General features: G+C 39.4%; 1 pseudogene; it reads left to right on the top strand.

The window, feature by feature from the left end:
• The first annotated feature begins 1,444 nt into the window (after positions 1–1,444).
• LOC114500373 lies at positions 1,445–1,968 on the top strand (annotated as a pseudogene).
• Positions 1,969–10,245: the final 8,277 nt, after the last annotated feature.

Below are 10,245 nucleotides of genomic sequence, written 5' to 3'. Positions count from 1 at the left end.
CTGTCGATTAGGAGTCTAAAATAATTACTTGATAGAGGTAAAATTTCTGGAATGCTGACAAGAGGATTTTTTTCTGTGTGTGGGAGCTATGATGGAGGTCTTTTTGGTCACACAGGTAGCTTTCCATTGCATCTCTTTTAAGAAAAAGTACCTGAGTGTAATTCAGGGGGAGGAAGAAGAATAAAAGAGGAATGACACTAATAGTTAACAAGCGCCTACTCTATGCAAGACACTATGGTAAATACACTGTAACCAATGTTATCCTGTTTAATTCTCTGAGCATAAAATAGGCTAAAGTAACAGTAAACTAATAAAGCAGAGTTCAAACCCAGTTTTATGGGCTCTAAAGCCTGCTTTCTGTTTACACCACATTGCTGTCAAAATGTAAGAAATTTCAATAAAACCTGATTAGAAAATGAAGCTGAATATTTGACATTCTGTTGAGGGAAACAGAATAAGGTTTGGGAGTAAATATGGTAAAAAGAGTTGAGTGTATTGCTCAGGATGTGGGAGGAGAAGACAAGAAGATAAGTAGAAATAAAGAACATGAGAATCCAGACTTCTCACAGACCCAGGACTAAGAATAGAATGTGTTTTGGTAACTGAGCAGACCAACAACTCACAGGATAGATTTCTTCTAAGTTGAGCAAAGATGAACTGTGAGCCTGTATATGCAGACCTATATATAGCTATGGTTTTCAAAAAATAGTTTTATCACTTATGGTTGCTTCAAGATTAGCCTAAGTGTTTATGAAATGTCATTGAAAATTTACTAAGAGGAGGAATATAAGAGAAAAGTGGGACTGTATATAAGGGCATTTCTCTAGAGTATATACTAGAGTAAATACAGGGGAATGCAATTATTGGAGCAATGGGTATGTGGATCTGCATGTTAACTGGATGTTACCAAAGCAAGGGAGGTTAGTTGTTTCCAGGAAATCACTCCAGGAATATGACCTGATCTCTCTATGGGAGGAAAAGGAAACTGCCTTCACTCTGTCAACAATTCACCAACCTCATGAAGAATTCATGAATGTGGCACTGGATTCTGGAAGATGCTAATAAATCCTCAGGATGGTTTCTGCCTTTGAGGAGCACATCATATGATGTGAAACCAAAGCATGGACCCCTGAAACACTAAATAAAACCTGGTGGTAAGGGGCTGCCTTGGGAGGTCAGAGACAAGAGAGATGTGATAAAGAAGGCCTTCTGAAGAACTTGAGCAGGGCCTAGAAGGACAGGAAGGTGAGAGGAATAAGGTTGGGGAAAATTAGAGAGGGAAGGAGAGACAGGTGAGAATATCCAAGCTCAGGTCTTTTGATCCCTGATGCATACATGTGACATACTCACCATATACATCTGATACATGCATAAATATATATATTTCTTTACACTTAAAGAGTACGTTACACTTTCTGGACCTGGTAGAGTAGGAGGTGCCATCATGGGAGTTGACATCCACCACAACAAAGATTGAAAGTTTTGGTGTAAGGACATCAAGAGCTAGGACACTTACCTAAGGCCTTTGGTCAAGTTGTACAGGTTTCTGGTCAGATGAACCAACTCCATCTTCAACCAAGTGGTGCTGAAGAAGCTGTTCATGAGTGGCACCAACTAGCCACCTGTGTCCTTTTCCCAGTGATCTGGAAGATGAAGCTTCTTGGCCAGGAGGGCACAACCACTGTGGTTGTAGGGACTATAGCCCATGATATGCATGTCCAGGAGGTGCCCAAACTGAAGGCGTGTGCACTTTGTGGGTGAAGCTGTACCAGGAGCCTAATCCTTAAGGCTGGAAGCAAGATCCTCTCCTTCAGCCAGCTAGCCCTGGACACTCTTAAGGGCTGTGGCTCCATTCTCCTCTCTGGTCCTAGCAAGGGCCAAGAGGTATACAGGTATTTTGGCAAGGCCCTAGGAACCCTTCACAGCTGCACCAAACCTTACATGTACTCCATGAGCCAGAAGTTCTAGCACATAGGAGGCTCATAGGCCAGCTGGGGCTATAAACACTAACCCCTTGTTATTAAAAAGATTTTGGATGCTAAAAAAAAGAGTACATTATGCATATTATTGGTAGGAGTATAAGTTAACACAACCACTTTGAAGGGCCATTTGATAATATCCAAGTAATTTAAACCCTTTGTTTCAATAATTTTATTCCTAGGAGAAATTCCTCCTCATGTGCTTAAGGGAACATGTATAGAATGGTTATTGCATGTTTTTAAGAACAAGATATTAGAACTAACTTGCATGTCAACCCATAGGAAAATGGATAAATTGTGGCATATTCATCCATGGGAATATCAATGATACAATAGTTAAAATCAATGCAGTGGAACTATATACATCAATATGAATAAATTTTAAAAACAATGATGAGGGATAAAATTGCAGAAAAATGTGTTCAAAATTACATTCATATAAAGTTTTAAAAACATGCAAAACAATCCTTTATATCACCCGTATAAAGTACAAATATACCACAATACCCTCAGTATCTGTTGGGAGGGTGGCTGGTTCTGGGACACTCTGAGAATACCAAAATCCATGGATACCCAAGTCCCTAATATGAAATGGTGTAGAACAGTGTATACAGTTGACCCTCTGCATATGTGGATTCCCAAAGGCAGATAGAAAATACTATTTTTAATCTGTGGCTGGTTGAATCTGCGAGTACAAAATCTGGGCATACAGAGGAGTAACTGAAAAAATGAGGGGGACTTCCAGTCAAGATGGAGGCGTAAGCAGACACACTGTGCCTCCTTGCACAACTAAAAGAAAGACAAAAACAAATTTAAAAACAAAAAACCAAAACTGACAGAAAATTGAACTGTATGGTCGTCTGACAACCAAGGAGTTAAAGAAGAAATATTCATCCAGACCTGTAGGAGAGACAGAGATGGGCAGCAGAGGACTCATGGCAAGGCGGCGGCTGGAGGACCAGAAAAGGCAAGGTGTTAGCTGGCTGATTGGGCAGTCCCACAATTGTCTGTGGATACACTGGGAGGCACAACTGGAGAGTGAGACAGATCTCACAAGCCAGCATTCCAGCAAGGGGAAATAAAGCATCAAAGCTCTGACTGAAAACACCTGTGGGGGTTGCTGCAGTGGGAGAAACTCCCAGCCTCACAGTGGAGTTTATTGGAGAGACCCACAGGGTCCTAGAACTTATACAAATCCACCCACCTGGGAATCAGCACCAGAGGGGCCCAATTTGATTGTGGGTAGCAGAGGAAGTGACTGAAAACTGACTGAGAACTAAACAAGCAGCATGTACCCTCTTGGACCCCTCCCCCACAGACAGCATCACAATGCAGCCATGTGGGTTGCCTTGCCTTGGTGAACACCTAAGATTCACCCTTTACTATGTAACAGGCATGCTGAGACCAAACAAAAAAAAATAGCCCAAGTGAAAGAACAGATCAAAGCTCCAGAAAAAAATGCAACTAAGCAATGAAGAAAAAGCCAACCTATCAGATGCACAGTTCAAAACACTAGTAATCAGGATGCTCACAGAATTGGTTGAATATGGTCACAAATTAGATGAAAAAATGAAGGCTATGGTAAGTGAAATAAAGAAAAATGTATAGGGAACCAACAGTGATGGAAAAGAAACTGGGACTCAAATTAACAGTTTGGACCAGAAAGAAGAATGAAACATTCAACCAGAACAGAATGAAGAAACAAAAATTCAAAAAAATGAGGAAGACTTCAGAATCTCTGGGACAACTTTAAACATTCCAATATCTGAATCATAGGGGTGCCAGAAGGAGAAGAGGAAGAGCAAGAAATGGAAAACTTATTTGAAAAAATAATGAAGAACTTCCTTAATCTGGCAAAGGAAATAGACTTCCATGAAGTCCAGGAAGCTCAGAGAATCCCCAAAAAATTGGACCCAAGGAGGAACACACCAAGGCACATCATAGTTACATTAGCCAAGATTAAAGATAAGGAGAGAATCTTAAAAGCAGCAAGAGAAAAAGAGACAGTTATCTACAAAGGAGTTCCCATAAGGCTATCAGCTGATTTCTCAAAAGAAACTTTACAGGCAAGAAGGGTCTGGAAAGAAGTATTCCAACTCATGAAAGGCAAGGACCTACATCCAAGATTCCTCTATCCAGCAAAACTATCATTTAGAATGGAAGGGCAGATAAAGTGCTGCCCAGATAAGGTCAAGTTAAAGGAGTTCATTGTCACCAAGCCTTTATTATATGAAATGTTAAAGGGACTTATCTAAGAAAAAGAAGATCAAAATATGAACAGTTATTGACAACCAAACCTAAAACAAAAACAACAACAAAAATGAACTAAGCAAACAACTAGAACAGGAACCAAATAACAGAAATGGAAATCATATGCAGGAATATCAGTGAGGAAGTGGGAGTGCGGGGTGGGGGGGAAGGCACAGGGAATAAGTAGCATAAGTGGTAGGTAGAAAATAGACAGGGTGAGGTTAAGAATAGTGTAGGAAATGTAGAAGCCGAAAAACTTATATGTATAGCCCATGGGCATGGACTCAAGGAGGGGAATGCAGGTGGGAGGGGGTGTGCAGGGTAGAGGGGAATAAAGGGGGGGGAATGGAACAACTGTAATAGCTTAATCAATAAAATATATTTTAAAAAAGAAAAAGAAAAAAATGACTGTATAAGTGAACCCACACAGTTCAAACTGTACATACCATTTATTATGTGATTTAAAAAATGTACAGTAATGGTAACCCTGACAGTGACAAGTTGAATATAGCTGGGACGGGGCCTTTAATAGTTTCTGTGATATATTATTTTTTAAACTGTGTAATGGGCATGTGGGTGCTTATTTTGTCAATCTGATATTTTGCATGCCTGTAGTATTTCAACTTAAAAACATTAGAAGAGGAGGAAAAGACTGAAAAGATACACAGTAAAGATTTAACAGTATTTGTTCAATTACATGTAGATTAAAAATTCTCCTTTATATTGTTCTACATTTTTCAAAATAAATATATCGTTTTAACTTAAAATTTTATAAATAAAAATTCAAACCCAGAGTACACTATAAAGACATGCTATATTGCAAGGAGCTAGAATAGTAATTGGCACATATTAAAGTCTCAGTAAATATTTACTGAATGAATGAATGCAATGGATGAATGAATAAATGATACTTTAACAATATATGCCAGTAGGGAGAAGGAGAAAGCTAGGAATAGTGTAGGTAGGCTAGTGCCTGAGGCAGATAATCCTGTATGATACAATGTACAGTGGCCATATTCCTGTTTCTAAGAAATAAATAGCAACTCAAGTATAATATAATCAGATTCATTCTGGCAGGTAAGGTTAGGTGGAGGCAGAAATGTTAATGTGATCATTTTTCTCCACCCTCATCCAATCTATTTCTACCTGTCTTCCTGTGTTGCTGAGAGTCCATCATTCCTAACACTTGAGTCTGCCTGTCACCATCTATAGGACAAGTGGAAATATCTATATATAAATGGCATTCATGGTCTGAACAACTAGCCTAAGTAACCTGAGTTGTGTCTAGATATGGAATGGCTAAAAGATAGCTAATTTGCACTGGTATTATCTTACTCTGTACTCTTATAACAGAGTATCATAGATTGGGTGGTTTTTTAACAATAGGAATTTATTTCTCACAGTTCTGGAGGCTGGAACTCTGAGATCAGGATACTAGTATGGTGGGGTTCCAGTAAGAGCCCACTTCTAAGCTGCAAACTGCTGACTTTTCCTTGTGTCCTCATATGGCAAAAACAGAGGGAGAAAGCTCTTCGGGGTCCCTTTTATTTGCTCATTAATTCCATTTATGAGGGCTCCACCTGCATGACCTAATGACCTCCCAAAGGCTTCACCTTCTAATGCTATCATATTAGGGTTTAGGATTTCAACATGAGTTTGAGTGGTCATTAGTGTTGAATCCATAACAAGTATCAAACCCCTAAACCATCATCTCAAAACATTTCAGAAAGCTAGGGCTGAGGCACCATAGACAGATTATTCAGATTCAGTAATACATTTGCTTATTTTAAATGAGTTTATATTTCCACCAAAGTTCTTATATGTCCAAGCAGAATTATTTGCCACTTGGTAAGATTCTGCTTTATTAAACTGACTAACAAGGTAATTCTTTGGGCCTAGGGGATTTGAGGAAGATACAATAAGAATCTGCTAAAAAAAATAGCAGTAATCTAAATACAACCAAGTCAGTTGTATCTGTTGTGCACTAATAGAAAGACTCCTGGGTTTTAGTAGATAGCCCACTATGTAATCATCCTGGCTGAATAGCTTTAGATACTTTGTTTTGAAGGGAGTGCAGAAATCCTGCAGGTTTAATTGCCAATAAATCAGCATGACCTCTACTCCCTGGCAGTCCTTTCCTACAATGATCTTTTCAACCAGAAAATGAAGAGATGGATTTTACAGGGTATGCGTACTGCCTGTGGTAAGATAACAGAATTACAATTGCTGTTTTCTCCATTATAGGCTACACTAGATAATGAAGGACTCTATTAATGATATGTTCTGTTTGCTTTTAGGTTATTTTCATCTTGTAGTTATTTCTTTTTGTTGTTATGGAGAGCTTTATTCCTTCCTTCCTTTATTTTCTTTCTTTTTTCTTAAAAAAACCCTTCTATCACTTGCTAGTTCAATATTTGATCATCACCAGAGATTTTATTCCCTAGTTAATTCACAAGAATTTGAATTAAAATATTCTGGCTCACTCAAAAAGCTACTTACAAACTGATTGATTTGGATGTTGCTCTTAGCTGATTTTCAGATTTGTTTTAAAAAGTAGCTATTTTAAATTAATATTTCCAATTCATAACTGTAACCACTACCAACATTCTAACATTCATCCATACCCAAATGTAAGGTAAACCTGCTGTTTGCAAATGTGTTTATTTTAATATAAGTAATATTTTGTGGTATGTATTTATATGTTTGGATATTTAATTGAACGAACACTGTAAGAAAATGTCAAAATTTAAAACTACCAAATAGGTTCCACTCCTGCTTAACTTTGGAGTGCTGCTGCTGCCACCTGTTCTGAGTTGAGGATGATATATTTCTTGCCTGAACGGCAGGGAACTAGACCAGCTTATTTATTAAGGCTCTAATTCTAAGACCTATGATACAAGCTACCATCAAGAGACCATCTTCTTATGGTCTGTGTGCTGGACAATACTGTTGTACATTTAAAAAATGTTTTGAGATTTAGAAGATTCTGCAATGATGGAAGCAGCCACATAGTTTTTTACTCTCTCCAAATCCCCACATAACAACAAATAGAACCACTACATAGCAAACCCCAAAAACATTTTTTGAAAGATTTTATTTATTTATTTTTAGAGAGAGGGGAAGGGAGGTAGAAAGAGAGGGAGAGGAACATTGATGTGTGAGATACATCTGGTTGCCTCTCGCATGTCCCCAGATGAGACCTTGGCCCACCACCCAGGCATGTGCCCTGATAGGGAATTGAACCAGCAACCTTTTGGTTCACAGCTCGGCACTCAATGCACTGAGCCACACCAGCCAGGGCCCCAAAACATTTATAGTAAAATTAAGTGACAGTGTATCCCCAGAAAACCCAAAATACAAGTGGATGAGAACATGCCACCAAAATCTACAAGACCTGCCATGTGTGTGTGAGAAAGCAGTGGAAAGCAATAGATCCTCTGATGAATCTGATAATAAAGTAGAACAGACAACCTGCAGATATTTATTGGGAAGTGCTAAGGATAGATTTGAGAATAGTAGCAGAAAATGGGAGGTGTTTCCCCTACTCCAATAGCAGATGAATGCAAGAGGCTGACACAGAGGAAAGAAAGGATTCAAGCAGTTTGGCCCATGAACTCATGAAACTGACCAGCCAGGGCTTCTTTCTAGAATAGAGGCTGATAGACTTCTGAGAGTGAATTCAAAATTGATCACAATAAAGATAATAGAGACAAAGGAAAGAAAAGATTCACAGTCAGGAAGTCTCATAAAGCAAGCCTTTAATTTTTTAAGACTTCATGGAAACAAAAGAGGGAACTCTGTGAAGTTAACAAAGCTACACTGAACCATGCCTTCTTCTGAAAATTCAGAAAAAAGTCCTGGCTGGCGTGGCTCAGTGGATCGAGGCTGTCCCAGGAACCGAAAGGTCACTGATTTGATTCCCCATCAGGGCACATGCCCGGGTTGCAAGCCAGGTCCCCAGCTGGAGGCGTGTGAGAGGCAATCACACATTGATGTTTCTCTCTCCTTCTTCCCCCTTCTCTTCCCCTCTCTCTAAAAATAAATAAATAAAATATTTTAAAAATAAAAATAAAAATTCAGAAAACAACTCTTTTCACATAAAATTGAAGAATACATCAAACACTACACACACACAATAAGGAGCAAAGCAACATCACTTTGATGATGACAACACATCAGAAACATGTGTCCACAGAATACATCAAGATTATAACCTTCAATTTAAAAATAATCTAGAAGGTATTAAGAAAAATAATCTAATAGATATTAAGACATGAATGAAACAAATTTATTTTAAACTTAGAGTGATAGAACCTAGAGAATTATAAGAAAAGTCATTTCAGAAATGAAGTCTTAACTAGAAAGAATATAAAAGAACAAGAATACAAATACTATTTTAAGAGAAATAGAAGGTGAAAGGAATAAGAATTTTTAAATTGAAAAAGAAGTTAAAGGAGGTAGAAATAATTCAAGAGAAAGTAACAAATTAAAGGCAGAGGAAATCCAACATAGAGATAATAAATCCTCAAAAAAGAAATCAAAGTTAGGGAACAAAACAGATACTAAAAAACATACTTCAAGAAAACTTTCTTGAGACTTCTGGTCAAGATGGAGGCATAGATAGACACACTGTGCCTCCTCACACAACCGAGATAGGGACAACAACAATTTAGAAACAGAATAACAATCAGAACTGACAGAAAATTGAACTGTATGGAAGTTGGACAACCAAGAAGTTAAAATAGACCCATTCATACAGACCAGTAGGAGGGGTGGAGTTGAGCAGCCAGACAAGGCACAGAGAGCAGAGAGCATTGGGACCGGGCGCATAAGGCATCAGGGACATGCAAGACTGCAGCTGCCAGACCCCAGCTGGGGGGTGGCAACCGGCAGACCCAGTGAGGCAGTGATTGTAAAGCAGGGCAGTGTGCGCAACCCAGGATCACAGCGCTGGGAAATAGAGCCTCGGGACATTGATTGAAAACACCTATGGGAGTTGAGGCGCAGGGAGAGACTCCCAGCTTCACAGGAGAGGTCCTTGGAAAGTCCCACAGGGTGCGCAAGCCCATCCACATGGAAATTGGCACCAGAGGGGCCCAGTTTGCTTGGGGGAAGCAGCAGAAGGGACTGAGGTCCGACAGAGAACGGAGCAGGCGCTATTGTTCCCTCTCAGACCCCACCCCCACATACAACGTCACAACCCAGTGACTGGGGTGCCCTTCCCTGGTGAACACCTAAGGCTCTGCCCCTCACCCATAACAGGAGTGACCAGACCAAAGGGGGTGGGAGATGGCTCAAACAGAAATTAAAGCCCCAGAGTCAGTACTTTTAAGTGACCGAGAGATAGCCAACATATCAGATGCACAGTTCAAAGCACTGGTGATAAGGATGCTCAAAGACCTGGTTGATTTGGTTGCAAATTAGATGAACAAATGCAGGCTACGATAAGAGAAGTGAAGGAAAATGCACAGGGAACCAATAGTGATGGGAAGGAAACTGGGACTCAAAGAAAAGAATGGAGAAATAAGAATTCAAAAAAATGAGGAGAAGCTTAGGAACCTCCAGGACATCTTTAAACATTCCAACATCTGACTTATAGGTGTACCAGAAGGAGAAGAGGAAGAGCAACAAGTGGAAAACTTATGTGAACAAATAATAAAGGAGAACTTCCCCATTCTGGCAAAGGAAATAGACTTCCAAGAAGTCCAGAAAGCTCAGAGAGACCCAAAGAAGTTGGATCCAAGGAGGAACACACCAAGGCACATCATAATTACATTAGCCAATGTAAAAATGAAGGAGAGAATCCTAGAAGCAGCAAGAGATAAGGAGACAGTAACCTACAAAGGAGTTCCCATCAGACTGTCAGCTGATTTCTCAAAAGAGACCTTAAGGCAATAAGGGGCTGGAAAGAAGTATTCCAAGTCATGAAAGACAAGGACCTATATCCCAGATTACTCTATCCAGCAAAGCTTTCATTTAGAATGGAAGGGCAGATAAAGTGCTTCTCAGATAAGGT

Source organism: Phyllostomus discolor, chromosome 6, assembly GCF_004126475.2.
Source record: "Phyllostomus discolor isolate MPI-MPIP mPhyDis1 chromosome 6, mPhyDis1.pri.v3, whole genome shotgun sequence".
NCBI classification, from domain to species: Eukaryota; Metazoa; Chordata; class Mammalia; order Chiroptera; family Phyllostomidae; genus Phyllostomus; species Phyllostomus discolor.
The sequence above is the reverse complement of the archived record's forward strand: the minus strand, read 5'-3'. Positions and strand labels throughout refer to the sequence as shown.